The sequence below is a fragment of the Cherax quadricarinatus genome, chromosome 20 (assembly GCF_038502225.1).
Source record: "Cherax quadricarinatus isolate ZL_2023a chromosome 20, ASM3850222v1, whole genome shotgun sequence".
In the NCBI taxonomy this organism is placed as follows: Eukaryota; Metazoa; Arthropoda; class Malacostraca; order Decapoda; family Parastacidae; genus Cherax; species Cherax quadricarinatus.
Window position 1 is genome coordinate 47,200,435 of NC_091311.1, and position 27,500 is coordinate 47,227,934.

General features: G+C 45.9%; 1 protein-coding gene across 1 annotated transcript in view; it reads left to right on the forward strand.

The window, feature by feature from the left end:
- Positions 1-27,500, forward strand: part of LOC128700397 (pH-sensitive chloride channel 1) — a 658,890-nt gene that overhangs the window by 49,718 nt on the left and 581,672 nt on the right. The window contains exon 2 of the mRNA XM_070087056.1: positions 18,237-18,288. The gene's annotated coding sequence lies outside the window, so the exon portion shown is untranslated. The remainder of the gene's footprint in view (positions 1-18,236; positions 18,289-27,500) is intronic.

A 27,500-nucleotide genomic window follows, 5' to 3' on the forward strand; every position in this document is an offset into this window, starting at 1 on the left:
TCTCTCTCTCTCTCTCTCTCTCTCTCTATCCCTGCCTACAGTAACGACCCCGACCCTTTGAGGGCGAGGCTGTCCAAGCAAGGTGACAGAAGATGGATTGTGTCGTCTCCTGAGACAGTCGATGCCATCTAATTGACAGCAGCTACAAAAAACTTCCCCCTTCTTTTTTGTATTTTATCTGAAAATTTTATTTACTTGGTCTTACTCTTGTGTTCTCTAGATACACGTGAGGAACACTTAGAATTCCTTACAAAGAGATTTTAAAAAAAACTACGGCCTACTGAGTAGATTGTTCCTACCAGTGACTTTTTACTCACTCTATGCGGGACATGCGTCGATATCCTCATTATTAATCTAAATATTAAATCATGTTAAAAAATTATTTGTGATAATCGGTACGAAAAATGATGATAATTCGTGTATTAGAGATGGAATGTTTTAAATGATAATGAACTGTATAACGTTAATAATTCCTGATGGAGCTAATTTAAAAACAACTTGAAGTGTGATTTTTGTTCCAGATTCTATAACATGAACAAACAACCAGTTCTCCAACATGAGAACTCACATAAATTATAAGATATAGTAAGAACACTGAATTTCACACTTACTTTCTCTATATTTTACATACGTAGTGACTCGCAACGCGTCAACCCAGCAAGAAAAAGCTGACCAGTTTTACTGAATACTAATATCATATTATTGATGGTATGCAATACCCACAAGTTGATGAAAACAAGACATGTGCAACACCTGGGCATGTATATTACCGAAATGTATCGCCTGCGCAGCAGGCGTCACAAAAGGTACCAGACTGATAACTTCAACACTACATGTACTATCTCCAGTGTTGTGCTCACAATATGTGTCTTAGTTATGTGTCTTATTCATCAAGTTGTCCGTATTATACAACATCGGTAATAGGCCACGCTCACCTGTGACGTCAGTTCCATCTGCTACACATCACTTCTGCTCCACTATATAAGGTCTGGCTTGACTGATCACGTCATAACTACCTCTACTGTCTCCGGTGTTGAATTCACAATAAAGATTTGCACATGTGACTTATTTATGAACACTAATGCTTAAGGGTATATTGACAAGAAAAAAAAATGTTCGTAGGATGTGAGCTGAGACATTAATGTCCCTGAACCTTAGAACTAGAGTATGTGGTATTTCGACGTTTAATTATTTACAGTTGATAGGGCACACAATCACACTCCCGACTGTCCCAGACTCTCTGTCTTAACGCCATCTATGGGCAGAGAAGCATCTTATGATTTCACTGTTGATGTTATACCATTATGTTACAACATTCTGTAACCATTATTTACATATAAACTCCCACTTTAGCAATGTACATCCTGACATAATTTAAATTAAGCATTTAATTTATACTTTTCCTTATCGAATATATTTAAAAAAATCCCCCATTAGCATCATCAGTTAATAATATATTGCAAAGTAAATTAAACACAGTGAATGTGTAAAAAAAAAATTCCACTGCATCGGCCGGTGCAACAGTGATGAAAAAAGAAGGGCTAAAAGAGGGGCTAAAAGAGGGGCTAAAAGAGGGGCTAAAAGAGGGGTTAAAAGAGGGGTTAAAAGAGGGGTTAAAAGAGGGGTTAAAAGAGGGGTTAAAAGACGGGTTAAAAGAGGGGTTAAAAGAGGGGTTAAAAGAGGGATTAAAAGAGGGGTTAAAACAGGGGTTAAAAGAGGGGTTAAAAGACGGGTTAAAAGAGGGGTTAAAAGAGGGGTTAAAAGAGGGATTAAAAAAGGGGTTAAAAGAAGGGTTAAAAGAGGGGTTAAAAGAGGGGTTAAAAGAGGGGTTAAAAGAGGGGTTAAAAGAGGAGTTAAAAGAGGGGTTAAAAGAGGGGTTAAAAGAGGGGTTAAAAGAGGGGTTAAAAGAGGGGTTAAAAGAGGAGTTAAAAGAGGAGTTAAAAGAGGGGTTAAAAAAGGGGTTAAAAGAGGGGTTAAAAGAGGGATTAAAAGAGGGGTTAAAAGAGGGATTAAAAGAGGGGTTAAAACAGGGGTTAAAAGAGGGATTAAAAGAGGGGTTAAAAGAGGGGTTAAAAGAGGGGTTAAAAGAGGGGCTAAACGAGGGGTTAAAAGAGGGGATAAAAGAGGGGTTAAAAGAGGGGTTAAACGAGGGGTTAAAAGAGGGGATAAAAGAGGGGTTAAAAGAGGGGATAAAAGAGGGGTTAAAAGAGGGGTTAAAAGAGGGGTTAAAAGAGGGGTTAAAAGAGGGGCTAAAAGAGGGGTTTAAAAGAGGAGTTAAAGAGGGGATAAAAGAGGGGTTAAAAGAGGCGTTAAAAGAGGGGTTAAAAGAGGGGTTAAAAGAGGGTTTAAAAGAGGGGTTAAAAGAGGGGTTAAAAGAGGGGTTAAAAGAGGGGTTAAAAGAGGGGTTAAAAGAGGGGTTAAAAGAGGGGTTAAAAGAGGGGTTAAAAGAGGGATTAAAAGAGGGGTTAAAAGAGGGATTAAAAGAGGGGTTAAAAGAGGAGTTAAAAGAGGAGTTAAAAGAGGGTTAAAAGAGGGGCTAAAAGAGGGGTTAAAAGAGGGGTTAAAAGAGGGGTTAAAAGAGGGGTTAAAAGAGGGGAGGGGGTTAAAAGACGGGTTAAAAGAGGGGTTAAAAGACGGGTTAAAAGAGGGGTTAAAAGAGGGGTTAAAAGAGGGATTAAAAGAGGGGTTAAAAGAGGGGTTAAAAGACGGGCTAAAAGAGGGGTTAAAAAGGGGTTAAAAGAGGGAGGGGTTAAAAGAGGGGTTAAAAGAGGGGTTAAAAGAGGGGTTAAAAGAGGGGTTAAAAGAGGAGTTAAAAGAGGGGTTAAAAGAGGGGTTAAAAGAGGGGTTAAAAGAGGGATTAAAAGAGGGGTTAAAAGAGGGATTAAAAGAGGGGTTAAAACAGGGGTTAAAAGAGGGATTAAAAGAGGGGTTAAAAGAGGGGTTAAAAGAGGGGTTAAAAGAGGGGTTAAAAGAGGGGTTAAAAGATGGGTTAAAAGAGGGGTTAAAAGAGGGGTTAAAAGAGGGATTAAAAGAGGGGTTAAAAGAAGGATTAAAAGAGGGGTTAAAAGAGGAGTTAAAAGAGGAGTTAAAAGAGGGTTAAAAGAGGGGCTAAAAGAGGGGTTAAAAGAGGGGTTAAAAGAGGGGTTAAAAGAGGGGTTAAAAGAGGGGTTAAAAGAGGGGTTAAAAGAGGGGTTAAAAGAGGGGTTAAAAGACGGGTTAAAAGAGGGGTTAAAAGACGGGTTAAAAGAGGGGTTAAAAGAGGGGTTAAAAGAGGGATTAAAAGAGGGGTTAAAACAGGGGTTAAAAGAGGGGTTAAAAGAGGGGTTAAAAGAGGGGTTAAAAGAGGGGTTAAAAGAGGGATTAAAAGAGGGGTTAAAAGAAGGGTTAAAAGAGGGGTTAAAAGAGGGGTTAAAAGAGGGGTTAAAAGAGGGGTTAAAAGAGGGGTTAAAAGAGGGGTTAAAAGAGGGGTTAAAAGAGGGGTTAAAAGAGGGGTTAAAAGAGGGGTTAAAAGAGGGGTTAAAAGAGGGGTTAAAAGAGGAGTTAAAAGAGGGGTTAAAAGAGGGGTTAAAAGAGGGGTTAAAAGAGGGGTTAAAAGAGGGGTTAAAAGAGGGGTTAAAAGAGGAGTTAAAAGAGGGGTTAAAAAGGTGTTAAAAGAGGGGTTAAAAGAGGGGTTAAAAGAGGGATTAAAAGAGGGGTTAAAAGAAGGGTTAAAAAGAGGGGTTAAAAAGAGGGGTTAAAAGAGGGATTAAAAGACGGGTTAAAAGAGGGGTTAAAAGAGGGGTTAAAAGAGGGGTTAAAAGAGGGGTTACCTGGAGGTTACCTGGAGGTTATTCCGGGGATCAACGCCCCCGCGGCCCGGTCCATGACCAGGCCTCCCGATGGATCAGGGCCTGATCAACTAGGCTGTTACTGCTGGCCGCACGCAGTCCAACGTACGAGCCACAGCCCGGCTGATCCGGCACTGACTTTAGGTATCTGTCCAGCTCTCTCTTAAAGGCAGCCAGGGGTTTATTGGCAATTCCCCTAATGCTTGATGGGAGGCTGTTGAACAGTTTTGGGCCCCGGACACTTATGGTGTTTTCTCTTAGTGTACCAAAGGCGCCCCTACTTTTTATTGGCGGCATTTTGCATCGCCTGCCCAGTCTTTTACTTTCGTAGGGAGTGATTTCTGTGTGCAGATTTGGGGGTTGAAAGACGGGTTAAATGAGGGGTTAAAAGAGGGGTTAAAAGAGGAGTTAAAAGAGGGGTTAAAAGAGGGGTTAAAAGAGGGGTTAAAAGAGGGGTTAAAAGAGGGGTTAAAAGAGGGGTTAAAAGAGGGGTTAAAAGAGGGGTTAAAAGAGGGGTTAATAGAGGGGTTAAAAGAGGGGTTAAAAGAGGGGTTAAAAGACGGGTTAAAAGAGGGGTTAAAGATGTGCAAAATAAAACAAGAAAGAAAGAGGTGTTGTCAGTAAATCTGGCAGTAAATAAGCAGCACTTCTGAAAGCCGTTTTTTGTTTACACTTTTCCAGACTACTTATTTTCACGGTCATGTTTAATATATACTCCACACATGCTATTGTTAATAGAAACTACTATTACTACGACTACTTGTACTAGTACTACTACTAATAATAACACTAAGAAAAGGACCGGTATAAAATAATGCCGTCCCCAATAGTCTTGCAAATGTTGGATTATTTTTTTTTGTTTTAGTGGAGGACGGGCGGCCAGGCGTGCAGCTGACCTTGATGAATTATTGTAAAAACTGTGAAGTGTGTACCCAGGGGGAGGTTCATGAGAGTGTGTACCCAGGGGGAGGTTCATGAGAGTGTGTACCCAGGGGGAGGGTCATGAGAGTGTGTACCCAGGGGGAGGGTCATGAGAGTGTGTACCCAGGGGGAGGTTCATGAGAGTGTGTAACCAGGGGGAGGTTCATGAGAGTGTGTAGCCAGGGGGAGGTTCATGAGAGTGTGTAGCCAGGGGGAGGTTCATGAGAGTGTGTAGCCACGGGGAGGTTCATGAGAGTGTGTAGCCAGGGGGAGGTTCATGAGAGTGTGTAGCCTGCGTGAGGTTCATGAGAGTGTGTAGCCAGGGGGAGGTTCATGAGAGTGTGTAGCCAGGGGGAGGTTCATGAGAGTGTGTAGCCAGGGGGAGGTTCATGAGAGTGTGTAGCCAGGGGGAGGTTCATGAGAGTGTGTAGCCAGGGGGAGGTTCATGAGAGTGTGTAGCCAGGGGGAGGTTCATGAGAGTGTGTAGCCAGGGGGAGGTTCATGAGAGTGTGTAGCCAGAGGGAGGTTCATGGGAGTGTGTAGCCAGGGGGAGGTTCATGAGAGTGTGTACCCAGGGGGAGGTTCATGAGAGTGTGTAGCCAGGGGGAGGTTCATGAGAGTGTGTACCCAGGGGGAGGTTCATGAGAGTGTGTAGCCAGGGGGAGTTTCATGAGAGTGTGTAGCCAGGGGGAGGTTCATGAGAGTGTGTACGCAGGGGAAGGTTCATGAGAGTGTGTAGCCAGTGGGAGGTTCATGAGAGTGTGTAGCCAGGGGGAGGTTCATGAGAGTGTGTAGCCAGGGGGAGGTTCATGAGAGTGTGTAGCCAGGGGGAGGTTCATGAGAGTGTGTAGCCAGGGGGACGTTCATGAGAGTGTGTAGCCAGGGGGAGGTTCATGAGAGTGTGTAGCCAGGGGGAAGGTTCATGAGAGTGTGTAGCCAGGGGGAGGTTCATGAGAGTGTGTAGCCAGGGGGAAGGTTCATGAGAGTGTGTAGCCAGGGGGAGGTTCATGAGAGTGTGTAGCCAGGGGGAGGTTCATGAGAGTGTGTAGCCAGGGGGAGGTTCATGAGAGTGTGTAGCCAGGGGGAAGGTTCATGAGAGTGTGTAGCCAGGGGGAGGTTCATGAGAGTGTGTAGCCAGGGGGAAGGTTCATGAGAGTGTGTAGCCAGGGGGAGGTTCATGAGAGTGTGTAGCCAGGGGGAGGTTCATGAGAGTGTGTAGCCAGGGGGAGGTTCATGAGAGTGTGTAGCCAGGGGGAGGTTCATGAGAGTGTGTAGCCAGGGGAAGGTTCATGAGAGTGTGTAGCCAGGGGGAGGTTCATGAGAGTGTATAGCCAGGGGGAGGTTCATGAGAGTGTGTAGCCAGGGGGAGGTTCATGAGAGTGTGTAGCCAGGGGAAGGTTCATGAGAGTGTGTAGCCAGGGGGAGGTTCATGAGAGTGTGTAGCCAGGGGGAGGTTCATGAGAGTGTGTAGCCAGGGGGAGGTTCATGAGAGTGTGTACCCAGGGGGAGGTTCATGAGAGTGTGTAACCAGGGGGAGGTTCATGAGAGTGTGTACCCAGGGGGAGGTTCATGAGAGTGTGTAGCCAGGGGGAAGGTTCATGAGAGTGTGTAGCCAGGGGGAGGTTCATGAGAGTGTGTAGCCAGGGGGAGGTTCATGAGAGTGTGTAGCCAGGGGGAGGTTCATGAGAGTGTGTAGCCAGGGGGAGGTTCATGAGAGTGTGTAGCCAGGGGGAAGGTTCATGAGAGTGTATAGCCAGGGGTAGGTTCATGAGAGTGTGTAGCCAGGGGGAGGTTCATGAGAGTGTGTAGCCAGGGGGAGGTTCATGAGAGTGTGTAGCCAGGGGGAGGTTCATGAGAGTGTGTAGCCAGGGGGAGGTTCATGAGAGTGTGTAGCCAGGGGGAGGTTCATGAGAGTGTGTAGCCAGGGGGAGGTTCATGAGAGTGTGTAGCCAGGGGGAGGTTCATGAGAGTGTGTAGCCAGGGGGAGGTTCATGAGAGTGTGTAGCCAGGGGGAGGTTCATGAGAGTGTGTAGCCAGGGGGAGGTTCATGAGAGTGTGTAGCCAGGGGGAGGTTCATGAGAGTGTGTAGCCAGGGGGAGGTTCATGAGAGTGTGTAGCCAGGGGGAGGTTCATGAGAGTGTGTAGCCAGGGGGAGGTTCATGAGAGTGTGTAGCCAGGGGGAGGTTCATGAGAGTGTGTAGCCAGGGGGAGGTTCATGAGAGTGTGTAGCCAGGGGGAGGTTCATGAGAGTGTGTAGCCAGGGGGAGGTTCATGAGTGTGTCTAGCCAGGGGGAGGTTCATGAGAGTGTGTAACCAGGGGGAGGTTCATGAGAGTGTGTACCCAGGGGGAGGTTCATGAGAGTGTGTAGCCAGGGGGAGGTTCATGAGTGTCTGTAGCCAGGGGGAGGTTCATGAGAGTGTGTACCCAGGGGGAGAGTTCATGAGAGTGTGTACCCAGGGGGAGGTTTATTAGAGTGTGAACCCAGGGGAAGGTTCATGAGAGTGTGTACCCAGGGGGAGGTTCATGAGAGTGTGTAGCCAGGGGGAGGTTCATGAGTGTGTGTAGCCAGGGGGAGGTTCATGAGAGTGTGTACCCAGGGGGAGAGTTCATGAGAGTGTGTACCCAGGGGGAGGTTTATTAGAGTGTGAACCCAGGGGAAGGTTCATGAGAGTGTGTACCCAGGAAGAGGTTCATGAGAGTGTGTACCCAGGGGAAGGTTCAATAGAGTGTGAACCCAGGGGGAGGCTCATGAGAGTGTGTACCCAGGGGGAGGCTCATGAGAGTGTGTACCCAGGGGGAGAGTTCATGAGAGTGTGTACCCAGGGGGAGGTTCATGAGAGTGTGTACCCAGGGGGAGGTTCATGAGAGTGTGTACCCAGGGGGAGAGTTCATGAGAGTGTGTACCCAGGAGGAGGTTCATGAGAGTGTGTAGCCAGGGGAAGGTTCATGAGAGTGTGTAGCCAGGGGGAGGTTCATGAGAGTGTGTAGCCAGGGGGAGGTTCATGAGAGTGTGTAGCCAGGGGGAGGTTCATGAGAGTGTGTAGCCAGGGGGAGGTTCATGAGAGTGTGTAGCCAGGGGGAGGTTCATGAGTGTGTCTAGCCAGGGGGAGGTTCATGAGAGTGTGTAACCAGGGGGAGGTTCATGAGAGTGTGTAGCCAGGGGGAGGTTCATGAGAGTGTGTAGCCAGGGGGAAGGTTCATGAGAGTGTGTAGCCAGGGGTAGGTTCATGAGAGTGTGTAGCCAGGGGGAGGTTCATGAGAGTGTGTAGCCAGGGGGAGGTTCATGAGAGTGTGTAGCCAGGGGGAGGTTCATGAGAGTGTGTAGCCAGGGGGAGGTTCATGAGAGTGTGTAGCCAGGGGGAGGTTCATGAGAGTGTGTAGCCAGGGGGAGGTTCATGAGAGTGTGTAGCCAGGGGGAGGTTCATGAGAGTGTGTAGCCAGGGGGAGGTTCATGAGAGTGTGTAGCCAGGGGGAGGTTCATGAGAGTGTGTAGCCAGGGGGAGGTTCATGAGAGTGTGTAGCCAGGGGGAGGTTCATGAGAGTGTGTAGCCAGGGGGAGGTTCATGAGAGTGTGTAGCCAGGGGGAGGTTCATGAGTGTGTCTAGCCAGGGGGAGGTTCATGAGAGTGTGTAACCAGGGGGAGGTTCATGAGAGTGTGTACCCAGGGGGAGGTTCATGAGAGTGTGTAGCCAGGGGGAGGTTCATGAGTGTCTGTAGCCAGGGGGAGGTTCATGAGAGTGTGTACCCAGGGGGAGAGTTCATGAGAGTGTGTACCCAGGGGGAGGTTTATTAGAGTGTGAACCCAGGGGAAGGTTCATGAGAGTGTGTAGCCAGGGGGAGGTTCATGAGAGTGTGTAGCCAGGGGGAGGTTCATGAGTGTGTGTAGCCAGGGGGAGGTTCATGAGAGTGTGTACCCAGGGGGAGAGTTCATGAGAGTGTGTACCCAGGGGGAGGTTTTTTAGAGTGTGAACCCAGGGGAAGGTTCATGAGAGTGTGTACCCAGGGGGAGGTTCATGAGAGTGTGTACCCAGGGGAAGGTTCAATAGAGTGTGAACCCAGGGGGAGGCTCATGAGAGTGTGTACCCAGGGGGAGGCTCATGAGAGTGTGTACCCAGGGGGAGAGTTCATGAGAGTGTGTACCCAGGGGGAGGTTCATGAGAGTGTGTACCCAGGGGGAGGTTCATGAGAGTGTGTACCCAGGGGGAGAGTTCATGAGAGTGTGTACCCAGGAGGAGGTTCATGAGAGTGTGTAGCCAGGGGAAGGTTCATGAGAGTGTGTAGCCAGGGGGAGGGTCATGAGAGTGTGTACCCAGAAGGAGGTTCATGAGAGTGTGTACCCAGGAGGAGGTTCATGAGTGTGTACCCAGGGGGAGGTTTATTAGAGTGTGAACCCAGGGGAAGGTTCATGAGAGTGTGTACCCAGGGGGAGGTTCATGAGAGTGTGTACCCAGGGGAAGGTTCATTAGAGTGTGAACCCAGGGGGAGGTTCATGAGAGTGTGTACCCAGGGGGAGGTTCATGAGAGTGTGTACCCATGGGGAGGTTCATAAGAGTGTGTACCCAGGGGGAGGTTCATGAGAGTGTGTAGCCAGGGGGTGGTTCATGAGAGTGTGTACCCAGGGGCAGGTTCATGAGTGTGTACCCAGGGGAAGGTTCATTTGTGTGAACCCGGTGGAGGTTCATGAGAGTGTGTACCCAGGGGGAGGTTCATGAGAGTGTGAACCCAGGGGGAGGTTCGTGAGAGTGTGTACCCAGGGGGAGAGTTCAAGAGAGTGAGTAGCCAGGAGGAGGTTCATGAGAGTGTGTAGCCAGGGGGAGGTTCATGAGAGTGTGTAGCCAGGGGGAGGTTCATGAGAGTGTGTACCCAGGGGAAGGTTCATGAGAGTGTGTACCCAGGGGGAGGTTCATGAGAGTGTGAGTCCAGGGGGAGGTTCATGAGAGTGAGTAGCCAGGAGGAGGTTCATGAGAGTGTGTAGCCAGGGGGAGGTTCATGAGAGTGTGTAGCCAGGGGGAGGTTCATGAGAGTGTGTACCCAGGGGAAGTTTCATGAGAGTGTGTACCCAGGGGAAGGTTCATGAGAGTGTGTACCCAGGGGGAGAGTTCATGAGAGTGTGTAGCCAGGGGGAGGTTCATGAGAGTGTGTAGCCAGGGGGAGGTTCATGAGAGTGTGTACCCAGGGGGAGGTTCATGAGAGTGTGTACCCAGGCGGAGAGCTCATGAGAGTGTGTAACCAGGGGGAGGTTCATGAGAGTGTGTACCCAGGGGGAGGTTCATGAGATTGTGTACCCAGGGGGAGGTTCATGAGAGTGTGTAGCCAGGGGGAGGTTCATGAGTGTGTGTAGCCAGGGGGAGGTTCATGAGAGTGTGTACCCAGGGGGAGAGTTCATGAGAGTGTGTACCCAGGGGGAGGTTTATTAGAGTGTGAACCCAGGGGAAGGTTCATGAGAGTGTGTACCCAGGGGGAGGTTCATGAGAGTGTGTACCCAGGGGAAGGTTCATTAGAGTATGAACCCAGGGGGAGGTTCATGAGAGTGTGTACCCAGGGGGAGGCTCATGAGAGTGTGTACCCAGGGGGAGAGTTCATGAGAGTGTGTACCCAGGGGGAGGTTCATGAGAGTGTTTACCCAGGGGGAGGTTCATGAGAGTGTGTACCCAGGGAGATAGTTCATGAGAGTGTGTACCAAGGGGGAGGTTCATGAGAGTGTGTACCCAGGGGGAGAGTTCATGAGAGTGTGTACCCAGGGGGACGTTCATGAGAGTGTGTACCCAGGGGGAGGTTCATGAGAGTGTGTACCCAGGGGGAGGTTCATGAGAGTGTGTACCCAGGGGGAGAGTTCATGAGAGTGTGTACCCAGGAGGAGGTTCATGAGAGTGTGTAGCCAGGGGAAGGTTCATGAGAGTGTGTAGCCAGGGGGAGGGTCATGAGAGTGTGTACCCAGAAGGAGGTTCATGAGAGTGTGTACCCAGGGGGAGGTTCATGAGTGTGTACCCAGGGGGAGGTTTATTAGAGTGTGAACCCAGGGGAAGGTTCATGAGAGTGTGTACCCAGGGGGAGGTTCATGAGAGTGTGTACCCAGGGGAAGGTTCATTAGAGTGTGAACCCAGGGGGAGGTTCGTGAGAGTGTGTACCCAGGGGGAGGTTCATGAGAGTGTGTACCCATGGGGAGGTTCATAAGAGTCTGTACCCAGGGGGAGGTTCATGAGAGTGTGTAGCCAGGGGGAGGTTCATGAGAGTGTGTAGCCAGGGGGAGGTTCATGAGAGTGTGTACCCAGGGGGAGGTTCATGAGTGTGTACCCAGGGGAAGGTTCATTTGTGTGAACCCGGTGGAGGTTCATGAGAGTGTGTACCCAGGGGGAGGTTCATGAGAGTGTGAACCCAGGGGGAGGTTCATGAGAGTGTGTACCCAGGGGGAGAGTTCAAGAGAGTGGGTACCCAGGGGAAGGTTTATTAGAGTGTGAACCCAGGGGAAGGTTCATGAGAGTGTGTACCCAGGGGGAGGTTCATGAGAGTGTGAGTCCAGGGGGAGGTTCATGAGAGTGAGTAGCCAGGAGGAGGTTCATGAGAGTGTGTAGCCAGGGGGAGGTTCATGAGAGTGTGTACCCAGGGGAAGTTTCATGAGAGTGTGTACCCAGGGGAAGGTTCATGAGAGTGTGTACCCAGGGGGAGAGTTCATGAGAGTGTGTAGCTAGGGGGAGGTTCATGAGAGTGTGTAGCCAGGGGGAGGTTCATGAGAGTGTGTACCCAGGGGGAGGTTCATGAGAGTGTGTACCCAGGCGGAGAGCTCATGAGAGTGTGTACCCAGGGGGAGGTTCATGAGAGTGTGTACCCAGGGGGAGGTTCATGAGAGTGTGTACCCAGGGGGAGGTTCATGAGAGTGTGACCCAGGGGGAGGTTCATGAGAGTGTGTACTCATGGGGAGGTTCATTAGAGTGTGTACCCAGGGGGAGGTTCATGAGAGTGTGTACCCACGGGGAGGTTCATGAGAGTGTGAACCCATGGGAAGGTTCATGAGAGTGTGAACCCAGGGGGAGGTTCATGAGAGTGTGAAGCCAGGAGAAGGTTCATGAGAGTGTGAAGCCAGGGGAAGGTTCATGAGAGTGTGAACCTAGGGGGAGTTTCATGAGAGTGTATACCCAGGGGAAGGTTCATTAGAGTGTGAACCCAGGGGAAGGTTCATGAGAGTGTGTACCCAGGGGAAGGTTCATGAGAGTGTGTATCCAGGGGAAGGTTCATTAGAGTGTGAACCCAGGGGAAGGTTCATGAGAGTGTGAAGCCAGGGGAAGGTTCATGAGAGTGTGAACCCAGGGGGAGGTTCATGAAAATGTGAACCCAAGGGGAGGTTCATGAGAGTGCGAACCCAGGGGAAGGTTCATGAGAGTGTGAACCCAGGGGTAGGTTCATGAGAGTGTGAACGCAGGGGAAGGTTCATGAAAATGTGAACCCAGGGGGAGGTTCATGAGAGTGTGAACCCAGGGTAAGGTTCATGAGAGTGTGAACCCAGGGGGAGGTTCATGAGAGTGTGAATCCAGGGGAAGGTTCATGAGAGTGTGAACCCAGGGGGAGGTTCATGAGAGTGTGAACCCAGGGGGAGGTTCATGAGAGTGTGTACCCAGGGGGAGGTTCATGAGAGTGTGAACCCAGGGGAAGGTTCATGAGAGTGTGAACCCAGGGGAGGTTCATGAGAGAGTGTACCCAGGGGGAGGTTGATGAGAGTGTGAACTCAGGGGAAGGTTCATGAGAGTGTGAACCCAGGGGATGGCTCAGGAGAGTGTGAACCCAGGGGAAGGTTCATAAGAGTGTGAACTCAGGGGAAGGTTCATGAGAGTGTGAACCCAGGGGAAGGCTCAGGAGAGTGTGAACCCAGGGGAAGGTTCGGGAGAGTGTGAACCCAGCGGAAGGCTCAGGAGAGTGTGAACCCAGGGGAAGGTTCAGGAGAGTGTGAACCCAGGGGAAGGTCCATGAGAGTGTGAGCCCAGGGGAAGGTTCATGAGAGAGTGTACCCAGGGGGAGGTTGATGAGAGTGTGAACTCAGGGGAAGGTTCATGAGAGTGTGAACCCAGGGGATGGCTCAGGAGAGTGTGAACCCAGGGGAAGGTTCATAAGAGTGTGAACTCAGGGGAAGGTTCATGAGAGTGTGAACCCAGGGGAAGGCTCAGGAGAGTGTGAACCCAGGGGAAGGTTCAGGAGAGTGTGAACCCAGGGGAAGGCTCAGGAGAGTGTGAACCCAGGGGAAGGTTCAGGAGAGTGTGAACCCAGGGGAAGGTCCATGAGAGTGTGAGCCCAGGGGAAGGTTCATGAGAGTGTGAACTCAGGGGAAGGCTCAGGAGAATGTGAACCCAGGGGAAGGCTCAGGCGAGTGTGAACCCAGGGGAAGGCTCAGGAGAGTGTGAACCCAGTGGAAGGCTCAGGCGAGTGTGAACCCAGGGGAAGGCTCAGGAGAGTGTGAACCCAGGGAAAGGCTCAGGAGAGTGTGAACCCAGGGGAAGGCTCAGAAGGATGTGAACTCAGGGGAAGGCTCAGGCGAGTGTGAACCCATGGGAAGGCTCAGGAGAGTGTGAACCCAGGGAAAGGCTCAGGAGAGTGTGAACCCAGGGGAAGGCTCAGAAGTGTGTGAACCCAGGGGAAGGCTCAGGAGAGTGTGAATCCAGGGGAAGACTCAGGCGAGTGTTAACCCAGAGGAAGGCTCAGGCGAGTGTGAACCCAGGGGAAGGCTCAGGAGAGTATCAACCCAGGGGAAGGGGGAAGGCGGAACATCACATAAACTCTATACACTTTTTTTTATATCACTGCGTTCTGCTTTCTGAATATTCATGTCTGCTTCAACCTGTGTAATCACCTAGTTGCACTTTCATGGGTTGGACTCCAGTTCTTGGTCCAGCTTTCTGAACAACTGTTGCAGTTATTCCCTGATTACCACACTTGAATCTGTTTATCGAGCTTCCTTCCACTGTACTCACCTATTTGTGGTTGCATGGGCGACACTCGGCTCCTGACATCTCGTCTGGCCCTTCAATATTAATGATTCTTCTTACATCATTCGGTGTATATTGTTCCTTGTCATCGGCGTCCCTTTCAGCCCTGTCTGTCGATACCCTTGATCGCTTTCTATGTCGTGATTTTATATCTCCATTACCATTCGCTCCTCCAGTTACACTGCTCGTTGCCTGCGCAGTTACGCTGTCTCATTTCCTAGGCAGTTTAGTGGCAAACCTCAGTAATGTCTCTGAGTATCGTTATGTACGTGAGTAGATGCGGGCTGTATACCGGTGCTGCTTACTCGAGTATTGGCCTGATAATGTAGCGTACTTTATCTGGAAAGATTTCTTGTTTAGGTTTGGAAGAGGCAATTTTTACATTCGCCAGGCAGACACACCCTGCTAATGTTACCAAATTTGTCTGCACCTCGAGATATCTGCTGTTTCTGGTTTCTTCTTGAAGGGAAATGAATAAGTCGGCTGCTGTCTAACATCTCTGAGTAAATGAATCATTCCAGTAACGTATGGTATAACATTCCGACAAAGGTGAAATAAGATACATGGGATGTGAATATTGAAATGGTATACAATACCGACAGGTTGGTAGGTAAGACACATGGGCAACAGTTAGGTGTCTTTATTCCAAAACGTTTCGCCTACACAGTAGGCTTCTTCAGTCGAGTACAAAAGTAGGCAGAAGCAGTAGAGATGTGAAGACTGATTACATCGTCTTCACATCTCTACTGAAGAGGCCTACTGTATAGGCGAAACGTATCGGAATAAAGTTGCCTAACTGTTGCCCATGTGTCTTACCTACCATACATGGGATGTATTTAATAAGGAAACGTTCCGCCACGAATGTCTCCTTCATTCCTCACGACTCAAACGTTTTCCTCATTCAAATATCCGAATATTACTCACGTGTCTTATTTCACAAATGAATCCTTCATTGTTTGTGGGATGCTCTTCTAAACTGGATGTCCTTTTCAATCCCCGTAACTAATTCCTCCCCCTGCCCCACCGTCCTTCATTATTTCCTCTTCTGTATGCTAGCCTTTGCTCCCTCGTCTAGTGTTTGAGGTTAGCAAATGTGGCCAAGATTCACCTTCTTCCTTTTCCTGCACCTAATGGACGTTGCTTCCGCCGTTCGTGATTCCTTTCCTGATGCATTCCCGACCTTCCTTGGCCCCGTACACACATCTCACCACCTTCCACTTCCTGACTCCCTTCCGTGAGCCAGACTCACTCCCATCCACACTTCTCGTCTCCTCTATTCTCCTCTTTTCTTATAATATTATTAATGGTATGCAGTACCAATAAATTGATGAATAAAATGCATTTGTAATACCTGGGTATTTTTATTAGGCATTAAGGATACCCTAGTGTTTCAACTCTATCTTAATTATCCTATTTTCTTATTCTCTTTACTTTTCACACATCTTTTTCTTACAGCCTCGGCTTCATTTCAGACATTTGTCTGTTATAATCCTCAACATATGAGTGTACTGAGTGGTGTTTGTCCAATCATATTTCCTTAGGGTAACAAATGTACATAAGATCTGGGTGTATCTAAGTTTAGAATATGTAAAATGATTAAGTAGAGGGTTGAGTTCCGTCCATCTTAACATGGGCAGAATCCTGATATGACTAGGGTGTAAACATCGCAGGGTCGTCAACAAGGCCAAGGTCCAGAACACAGCCTGGATGTCACCACAGCCTGGGCGTCAACATAGCCAAGGTGTTAATCAGACTAGGGTGTCAACAAGGTCAGTGTCTATAACAGCTTGGGTATCAACATAGCCAGAATGTTAACATCGTATGGATGTTACATGGTCAAGTTGTCAACACAACCTAGGTGTCAACATAGCCAAAGTCAAAACAATTATTCTGTCAACAAGGATAGGCTGTCAATATGGCTTGACTCTCAACCTGACTAGACTATCAGCATAACCAAGGTGTCAACATGGCCTTGGTGTCAATATAGTAGGCTGTCAACATAGCTAAGGTGTCATATTACTGACAGTTGTAAGCAGTGATAGCAAAAAAACTGTGGAAATAACACTCGTGTTTAGTGTAGGACATTTATTAAAGGTAACAAATCGAAGCGACTACTCGACTAGCTTCATCATTAGTGACTCACGAAATCGTAATGACACGATTGCAAACAAACCATACCCCGGCCGGGATTGAACCCGCGGTCTGAGAGTCTCAAAACTCCAGCTAACGCGACGGGCTGGAGTTTTGAGACTCTCAGACCGCGGGTTCAATCCCGGCCGGGGTATGGTTCATCATTAGTACTGATAAGGCCACTCGTGGCTTCACCAGTCCTGAACTGTAAACAAGGTGTCCATTTCCTCAAGTATCACTGAGAGAAAATCACTGCCACAGAGCTGGGTACTCCACATGCCACAAAGAGAACTGAGCTAATGTATGGAGTATAGTTTTATATCCTCAGTCTGGAGTCGATGTGTTCAATCCACCAATCTTACTTCAAACCCTTCCTCATCTTCCACCGTTCTTCTCTGTAACGGACTGAAAAAGCAACTGGCTGGCGATACGTTTCCTCAGTAAAGATTCCCAGATGTTGTACAAGAGTCTAACTCTTCAAAATCCCTATGATTTCGCTCTTCTTTATACTAACGTCATGAGTAGAAGAGCATTCTGTATGGTCTATGTCCCCACAAACTTTGAAGGCAGGTTTGCTCTAACTTGTAATGAAGATCTGAAAAATAAAGATAGTTTATTAGACTCGTTCTTAAGCGTGAAATAAATAGAGGCATCAACACCAAGTTAACATCTACAGAAGAGGATCTCAGAAGGAGATCGAAATGTACAGATCAATTAATCATCTGAGTTTTTGTCTCCATGTGGGTCGTTTTTGAGTATCGTTAATATATTTTAACACGGTTATCTTCTTGACCTATGTAGAAAGGTAAATATTACATAGCCTCCACTGATTACATAGCCTCCACTGAAGTCATAGCCTCCACTGATGTCATAGCCTCCACTGAAGCCATAGCCTCCACTGAAGTCATAGCCTCCACTGAAGTCATAGCCTCCACTGAAGTCATAGCCTCCACTGAAGTCATAGCCTCCACTGAAGTCATAGCCTTCACTGATGTCATAGCCTCCACTGAAGTCATAGCCTCCACTGAAGTCATAGCCTCCACTGAAGTCATAGCCTCCACTGATGTCATAGCCTCCACTGAAGTCATAGCCTCCACTGAAGTCATAGCCTCCACTGAAGTCATAGCCTCCACTGAAGTCATAGCCTCCACTGAAGTCATAGCCTCCACTGAAGTCATAGCCTCCACTGAAGTCATAGCCTCCACTGAAGTCATAGTCTCCACTGAAGTCATAGCCTCCACTGAAGTCATAGCCTCCACTGAAGTCATAGCCTCCACTGAAGTCATAGCCTCCACTGATGTCATAGCCTCCACTGATGTCATAGCCTCCACTGATGCCATAGCCTCCACTGATGTCATAGCCTCCACTGATGTCATAGCCTCCACTGATGTCATAGCCTCCACTGATGTCATAGCCTCCACTGATGTCATAGCCTCCACTGATGTCATAGCCTCCACTGATGTCATAGCCTCCACTGATGTCATAGCCTCCACTGATGTCATAGCCTCCACTGAAGTCATAGCCTCCACTGATGCCATAGCCTCCACTGATGTCATAGCCTCCACTGAAGTCATAGCCTCCACTGAAGTCATAGCCTCCACTGAAGTCATAGCCTCCACTGAAGTCATAGCCTCCACTGAAGTCATAGCCTCCACTGAAGTCATAGCCTCCACTGATGTCATAGCCTCCACTGAAGTCATAGCCTCCACTGATGTCATAGCCTCCACTGATGTCATAGCCTCCACTGATGTCATAGCCTTCACTAATGAGTGGATCAATTATCCGCAACTTAGTTTAGAAATACCATATACTTTTCCATAGAAGATGAATTTATTTATCTTTTTGCATGGTTTAGAAAGACACGTAAGCAAACACTATAACATATTTATTAGAAAACGTTTCGGTCCTGTTACCTTGATCACTTCAGGACCGAAACGTTTTCTAATAAATATGTTATAGTGTTTGCTTACATGTCTTTCTAAACCAACTTGTCGGTATTTATTACCAAGGTTTATACCATCTTTTTGCATACATATTTTATTTATCCTACTAAAATATCTGTTCTTGAAAAATCGTAAAAGCTAACAGCGATCTACATGACGGTAATATACGCTGTAAACCATACCCCCGGCCGGGATTGAACCAGCGGTCATAGAGTCTCAAAACTCCAGCCCGTCGCGTTAGCCACTAGACCAGCTAGCCTAGTTGGATGAATCTTATTGTGGCTAGCTGGTCTAGTGGCTAACGCGACGGGCTGGAGTTTTGAGACTCTATGACCGCGGGTTCAATCCCGGCCGGGGGTATGGTTTATTTGCAATCGTGTCATTACGATTTCTTGAGTCATATACGCTGTAAAGTGAATAACAGTGTTCGTTTTCTTTGCAGTGTCGAGCTAACTCACCACGACCTCTCACTGTTCGTCCTACCAGCGTAAAAGGTAGGTGAAGTTGTGATATATAAACATAAGGAAGGAGGAGCACTGTAGCAGGCCTACTGTCCCGTAGCTCGATCGCTAGTGTAGGTAGCTTACACACTGAGGTGCGGAGTTCGAATCTCCGGTAGGGCTGGAAAACATTACCCATCAGTATAAAATGGGGTACCTGGGTGTTAGTGGACTGGTGTGGGTTGCATCCTGGGACAAAACTGACTTGATTTACCCGATATGCTCTGAGCATAACAAGCGGTTTTCTATATAGTAGTATGTCATTGATGTCAAGTATGGTCTGTATACCTTGTACATGTACTTGTAGTAACAAAGATATTATTATTATTATTATTATTTTTATTATTATTATTATTATTATTATTATTATTATTACTACTACTACTAGATAGGTGCCTCTTCATGTATGTGTATAAACCATACCACGGGTGGGGATAGAACCCGCGATCAGAGAGTCTCAGAACTCCAGACCGTCGCCCTAGCTGGTCCAGTGGCTAACGCGACGGTCTGGAGTTTTGAGACTCTGATCGCGGGTTTGGTTTGTTTGCAATCATGTCATTACGATTTCGTGAGTCATGTATGTGTATCTTCTACTCTCATATGTATCCTTAACTCCGTCTTTCACTTATGTCAATCCTCACACTTGAGCACACAGGTGTACCTAAAGGTCACATAACAAAATATAACTGCTGTCTTATCTCGTTTCAGCAGTTGTTACCATAGTTGGGCCCTCGTCCACTGGAGAAGTGCCACTGGAAATAAATGAAAAGTGACTTCATTTGCCTCATCTTAAACCGACAGTGATCAAAGACGGATGCAGGTTGAATATTTTGAGTTATACTTGAGCCTTGACAGTTCAGAAACACACACACACGCGGTTATTTGCAAATGTTAAAGAAAGATTCATAGTATTGATTCGCTAATCTGCAGCATACCATTATGCCCGGAAGTAGCAACTGCGGTGGTAAATTTCTCTTATCTGTGGTCTGGCTGGGGCCGTTGGATGGCGACGCCTCTGTGCTCTAATTTTCGAGCAGTTTCTTCTGCTGGCGTCCGGTCTTCCAGCTGGGATCCTAGATTGGCTTACCTGGAGTTACCTGGAGGTTATTCCGGGGATCAACGCCCTGGCTCACTCGAGATTACCACTCAGCATCCACCTGGCTAACTCTAGAAAGTTTCTCATAATCTACCCGGCTCGAATAAGAGTTGTGGATGAGTGGAACAAACTCTCGAGTACCGTCAAAGATGCTACGACGTGTAGTTTTAAAAATAGGTTGGATAAATACATGAGTGGGTGTGAGTTGGACCTGACTAGCTTGTGCTACTAGGTCAGATGCCGTGCTCCTCCCTTAAGTGAATGTGACTGACCTGACTAGGTAAAGGCATTGGCTTAAGCCGGTGGGAGAATTGGACCTGCCTAGCATGGGCCTGCTGCAGTGTTCTTTCTTTCTTATGTTCCTAAGACCGTCTCTCATGAGCCACCTCATTCGCTCAGGTATGTCTCTCATAATTCGCCTGGAAGGCATATAAAAAAAGTTTCTCATGATACGCCCGGCTAGCAAGAAATTACCATGATCTACCTGTACAGCACAAACCTATTTATTATTTAGCTCAGCCTGTCGCTGCTGTGTTGAGAATTAACCTTCAACCTCGACGTGAGTAGCATTTCAAATACGTAAAAAAAGACACGTGAGGAATCTTCCGGCTGAGAACAGTACAAGGGTCGGGATTGTACATGTATAGTATTCGTTAAGATAAGGGTCTAAGAAGATGAGCCGTTCATTGGCTTTCCGTAGGGTACCGTTAATTTCCCTATCTTTGGGGTCTGGTGTTACGCACCCTATGGCAGGGGCATGGGTGGCTGATGTCAGGTAATCTGAATACCATTGTCCCTATGGTTAAAGCGTGTCAAGTCGCAATAGCTAATTACTGCTCCACAAATGTAGTACAGCATTAGCTATTGGCAGCTATGTTTAGGTATTGTCTCTCCTGTGTACACAATGGGACAATTCTTTCTAAAACTCCAGAAGACAACTCGGTTTCAGCGGAGCCACCCCTGACACCGGATTTCGGTCCGAGCGCCAGGATGGCTGTAGATCTGACCACAGTCTTTAACCATCACTGGTACGTGTTACCAGTGATGGTTAACTTTAGGTATAGTGAGTATGATGACACGTACCCTGTGGGAACATGTTCATCGACCCTGGTAGGCTGCGTACTTCTCACTCCAGTCTTCGGTGGCACAATTCAACTTTCCCAGTTTATATACAGGCAGGGCCTCTGGTTTCGCTGCTCCTAACAACAATTCTATTTTTCTTTCCGCGTTGCGGACGGAATAAAAGGCTCTTGGGGCAAACTATCTTTTAGCTCTTTCGAGAAGGAATCTTGCTCTTCCCAAGTCTTTGGCCGGGTTCGCTCTTTTATGGGAGAGAAATTCTTGTATCCTCTGTTCATGCCTAGATTGGAAAGTCTTCAAATTCCGGACTCCGGGAGGCAGGATACATACAACTTCCGTCATCCTAGTCCAAATATAGGTAGAACTAAAAAAAAACTTGTCTGGTACATTAACAAAGAATTTTGGCTGTCCTTGATCACATCTTGCATCAGGAATTTTATACACCGTCAAGCAACGAGAGGATTCCCGATGAAACGATGTAATGTGGTTCAAAAGTTTACGTTTAATCGTAGCAGCTCTACGGTAACTTCATTTTTCCCTTTGGGTGTTTATCTTTATCGACGGTTTTACTAACCCATGACTGCAATCCTTATGCATAGTGAGAAGCCGCTGTAATAAAATCTTTCATGCAATTGCATTAAATGTACAAAAACTCACATTACCGTAAACAAAATGATTTAGCGATCCTGAAGAGTTGTAAGGCAGTCTGTGTTATATAGTTTAATGAATCTAGACAAGTGGGAGTCTAATGAACAAAACTAATAAATTATTAAAGGAAATTACACAGAAAAAACTATAGACAAACGAACTCAGAGGTACACGAATGACTTAACAGGAATTTTAACCACAAGAAAGCATAACAGGATATTTTAAACTGTGTTTGAAATAGCATTCTCAGAATATGCTGAGCCACGTCGATTTCACTTCACTAGAAAACAAGCTGAGGTATGATGATAAGCTTCGGTGACTCTTACACTGCTAGAAATTTGTTGGGTCATTGCTAAGTGCAGCAAGAAGGAGGAAGAGGAGGAGGAGGAGGAGGAGGAGGTGGCCAGATTGAATCTGTTGACGTGCAAATCAGGCACAAAGAGGAGGCTCTTCCTATCCTTCGTCACCAGTCCTCTCTCTCTCTTCCTTGAATTTACTGGTGTCGCTCCAGGATCTTTGTTTATGCAACATCTGAGTGTGGCTGAGTTATTCTCCAGACCACAGTAATACAAAATTTTAGCCTTTATTATTTTCCTAAGGCTCTACAAATATTTAAAAAGCATTAGCATAAAATGTCTGCCTTAGACATTTAGTAAATATCAATACATTTATTTCCTCTAACCTAAACACGTTTTAACCTTACTGTTCCTCGCTTCCTCTTATTTTATTCTCCTTCCTGGCTCTCCTTCCTTTCCACTTTCCCTATAATGTTATTCTTCCTGTTCTCCCTGTTTCTATATTATCCCCTCCTTTCTCTTCCCTCCCTCATATTTTTCCTACCTTCCCTCTCGTCTTCTATGCTTGACACCTTGTCAAGTGTTCTCTCCCAGATTTCTCCAGACCCATACCCATACACCTTCACCAGTCATCACTCACCCTCGCCAGTAATCATTCACCTTCACCAGTCATCACTCACCCTCACCAGTAATCATTCACCTTCACCAGTCATCACTCACTCTCACCAGTAATCATTCACCCCTCTCTTGTCAACTGTCCTAAGCTGGCATCCAGTCACTCACCTGTCAAAACATGTCCACACCTGTCAGTCCACAACATTTATTGATGGTCAACACTCTCCGTCAGTTATGTGTCACCTCTTCTTAGGAAATGTCGTCAAGTAGACTCAATATTTTTACCGATTTTTCTCACTCTGTGTGTGTGTGTGTGTGTGTGTGTGTGTGTGTGTGTGTGTGTACTCACCTATTTGTGGTTGCAGGGGTCGAGTCCTAGCTCCTGGCCCCGCCTCTTCACCGGTTGCTACTAGACCCTCTCTCTCCCCGCTCCATGAGCTTTATCAAACCTCGTCTTAAAACTGTGTATGGTTCCTGCCTCCACTACGTCATTTTCTAGGCTATTCCACTGCCTTACAACTCTATGACTGAAGAAATACTTCCTACTATCTCTCTGACTCATTTGTGTCTTCAACTTCCAATTGTGGCCTCTTGTTTCTGTGTCCCCTCCCTGGAACATCCTGTCCTTGTCCACCTTGTCTATTCCACGCAGTATTTTATATGTCGTTATCATGTCTCCCCTGACCCTCCTGTCCTCCAGTGTCGTCAGGCCGATTTCCCTTAATCTTTCTTCATAGGACATTCCCCTTAGCTCTGGAACTAACCTTGTTGCAAACCTTTGTACTTTCTCTAGTTTCTTGACGTGCTTTATCAAGTGCGGGTTCCAAACAGGTGCTGCATACTCCAGTATGGGCCTGACATACACGGTGTACAGTGTCTTGAATGATTCCTTACTAAGGTGTCGGAATGCTGTTCTCAGGTTTGCCAGGCGCCCATATGCTGCAGCAGTTATCTGATTGATGTGTGCTTGTGTGTGTGTGTGTGTGTGTGTTGCAACTAATGCACGATTTTCTAAAATTTAAATACAAAATATTTGTAGAAGAAATATGATCCTACTTTCTTTTAATTATTTCATTTTTTATTTTGTCTTCCCATTTTCTACCTGATTATAAAAAATCCTGTCGAAAAAATAATAAAAAACCGATGATATCTAAAGCTACGTTGGTGTTAAGTAATAATTTATCAACGAAGAGACTTCGACAGAGATACAGTCACATCTATTGAAACAGTAGATGTGACTGTATATTTACCTACCTTACCCAGCCTGTCTATTCATTCGTTTCAGAGTCCACGAAAACTTATTATTCAACCTGTGCAACATAACCATTGTGGATGAATGGTTCAGAGAACCGACATGTTGATAAATTAGACACATATGCAACTCTTGGGTATCTTTATTGATACCCAAGAGTTGCATATGTGTCTAATTTATCATAACCATTGTGAATTTCCAAGCGCTTTCGTGATTCCTCACATCATCAAGTAGCTGCCAGAGTGATTATTTTCCGTATTTTGATATCAAATGTTGGCTGTGATCTTATTACACTGATCCTATATCTTCTTCAGTACATTTTTAATAGACCTCATCATGGGCAACACTGCTCGCTTTTTAATGTTTATAATGTCGAAAAAGTAAATAACATTAACTATTGTCTAGAGATTCTAGTCGATAACATCACAATTTTTCTGGAGAGAGTCAAGACCAAAGGCGTCGAGAAATACTTCAGTGTGGTTGTTTGTTCCACATAACTGTGGAATGGAAAACTGAATCAGCATAACTTTCTCTTGTAAGTTTGGTTATGAACACAACACCCAAAAGTTCTACTCGGAAGTTTCCGAGAGTAAGAACCGTGAAAGTTGCCGAGGAGAGAGAGAGAGAGAGAGAGAGAGAGAGAGAGAGAGAGAGAGAGAGAGAGAGAGAGAGAGAGAGAGAGAGAGAGAGAGAGAGATAAAGGCAACATTTCAATAGATGGTTAATAATTCAAGAAGAGATGTGTAGTCAGGTGCACTGACTGGTGTTACTAAAAACTCTCCTCTGAACGACATCAAGAACCTGGTAGAGTAAAACGTTCCAATACGTGAGAGGAGGACATCAAGAACAATGGTGCTTTTGAAAAGGCTCATTAAACTATAAAAAAACTTTCGAATCCCGATGAGAATTTCTATCATATATATATATATATATATATATATATATATATATATATATATATATATATATATATACAGTCGCCGTTATTGTTGTGCCATTATTGTTGCGGCGTTGTTATTGTTGTCCTGACAAACTAAGACACTTCTGACAATATAAGTAATTCAGAAGTGCGGCTGTAGCTCCCTGACTCTCTAATTGACCCCATGGTCTATTTTTTACCTCTTAACGAGTCCACTCTTACTTAGCGTGACTTATCTCAGAAAGCTTTTCCGTGATGTGATGCAGTTTTAGCGTCAGTGTACAACACTGAGTCTTCACATACAAAGAAACACAACTCTCCGAGCTGGAACTAATGTGTTTTTAGATGTGTTCTCGTGGATGTGAATACATTAATTCTATTAGCAGACTGATAAGCTTGCAGAGAGAGGCGGACAGACAGATAGACAGGCGGAATGAAAGACAGGCAAATTAACAGATTAACATACGGACCGAAAGGCTGATATAGGCAGACCCAGAAACAGACGGATAGAGGGACAGACAGACAGGCTTTCTAGACAGACTGGCAGACAGACTTTCTAGATAAACCGATAGTCAGACAGACTGATAGACAGCTAGAAAGGCAGGACCCAACCTCACAGGACTAAACCTGTGACGTATAAAATGCTAAAAAAGTTTGCTGTGTAAAACATTACTCACTTATTTCATAAATATTATAGTCTGTCATGCGTGCGCGCCGTCCCCACACTGACGTTCTCTCTGGCCATGAAGATAAATGGTATAAAATACCGACACGATACAAAAATAGACACAAATGCAGAATAATAAGAAACTTTGACTACGTTTCGCCCACAAAGTGGGCTTTATCAAGTCACAAATAAGGTGTACATGAATATATATATGGAACAGGGAATACGTGAGTATATATATGGAGCACAGTGATGTGGAGAGTCGGGTGGAGAGTGTTGAGAAGGTTGGATCTGAGAAGAACCTGCCCAGAATGGGCAAGTAGTTTGGTTGTTATGTAAGATAACGATGAAGAAGTTTCCTGGCATTATAGTGTCCTCTCTAGTGTACAGTACATCAGACAGTAACTGAGTGTACAATTATCCCTGATCGTGACGCTCTACTTCCTGTTTCTCCCTCAAAAACTCGCCAGTGACATCCGGCCTGTCACTGGCCCTGATTACCTGTGATCTACTAATCTGGCATCCTCGTTCCTATTGGTTGCTTGCAGGGGGTGCTGACGTCACTCACTCTCCTCCTTAACCAACTGCCGAGAAAAATCTAATTTTCCTATTTATCCAGCAAGCGGGTGGTTGTGGTTGGACCTGTTCATTCAACCGAATATTTCAACGCGTCATTCGCACAAAAGCAATTTCTGCCTTGCTTTTTTTTTTAAGTCCTTTCAAGTCTTCGTGCAAAATCTATTTCAGACTTTTAGGGGTATAAGAAAATGGATTTGCTGTAATAACTCTGCCATTATTAATCCTGTTTTCAAATAAGCGATCCTCGTAAGTGGTAAAGTTTGTGTTGTGTATATGGGCGTTTATATTGTTATCTCTGATTTAGTCCTTTCACACATGCAGTGGCTGGCACCACTATGGTTGCTGTGGTGCCTCTGAACACACTCAGCTATGTGAGACGGTAAATATACTCAGCATGGTGCCTCTGAACACACTCAGCTATGTGAGACGGTAAATATACTCAGCATGGTGCCTCTGAACACACTCAGCTATGTGAGACGGTAAATATACTCAGCATGGTGCCTCTGAACACACTCAGCTGTATAAGACAGTAACTTTATTGAGCGTGACCTACACTAGCGGTGTGAAATCTAAGTAAGCATCTTCTCCCATGTGTCTGCTCTCTCCTGGCTGCAACCTGAGGATAAGTCAAGGAGGATCCTCACTCATAACTTCAAGTCGCTTTACAGCACGTCAGGGAGAATCCGGTAGCGATATATGTGTGCAAATAAATCTAATATTTTTTACCTGGAGAATTTGTGGGTAGTTTCTTCTCTGGGACTGCCTTGGAACCGCAGCAAAAAATCTTAAAAGGCACATTGCGTGTACATTTTGCGACATTTCTCCTTAACTGTGAGTTCCTCTACCTGGCAATGATGAGGTTGGCATTGATGCAGAAATTTTTTGTGTGTTTCATTGAGGATATTCTAAGTTTGTGTCAAGTTTATATTTTTTTCTTGAAATACTGCCGACAAATATTCAGTACAGTATACAGCAATGTTTTAATTTTGAGTAAAGTACCACCAATATCTATTAAAGCACCACCAATATCTATTAAAGCACCACCAATATCTATTAAAGCACCACCAATATCTATTAAAGCACCGCCAATATCTATTAAAGTGCCACCAATATCTATTAAAGTACCACCAATATCTATTAAAGCACCACCAATATCTATTAAAGCACCACCAATATCTATTAAAGCACCACCAATATCTATTAAAGCACCACCAATATCTATTAAAGCACCGCCAATATCTATTAAAGCACCGCCGATATCTATTAAAGCACCACCAATATCTATTAAAGCACCGCCAATATCTATTAAAGTGCCACCAATATCTATTAAAGTACCACCAATATCTATTAAAGCACCACCAATATCTATTAAAGCACCACCAATATCTATTAAAGCACCACCAATATCTATTAAAGTACCACCAATATCTATTAAAGCACCACCAATATCTATTAAAGCACCACCAATATCTATTAAAGCACCACCAATATCTATTAAAGCACCACCAATATCTATTAAAGCACCGCCAATATCTATTAAAGCACCGCCGATATCTATTAAAGCACCACCAATATCTATTAAAGCACCGCCAATATCTATTAAAGTGCCACCAATATCTATTAAAGTACCACCAATATCTATTAAAGCACCACCAATATCTATTAAAGCACCACCAATATCTATTAAAGCACCACCAATATCTATTAAAGCACCACCAATATCTATTAAAGCACCGCCAATATCTATTAAAGCACCGCCGATATCTATTAAAGCACCACCAATATCTATTAAAGCACCACCAATATCTAGTAAAGCACCACCAATATCTATTAAAGCACCACCAATATCTATTAAAGCACCACCAATATCTATTAAAGCACCACCAATATCTATTAAAGCACCACCAATATCTATTAAAGCACCACCAATATCTATTAAAGCACCACCAATATCTATTAAAGCACCACCAATATCTATTAAAGCACCACCAATATCTATTAAAGCACCACCAATATCTATTAAAGCACCACCAATATCTATTAAAGCACCACCA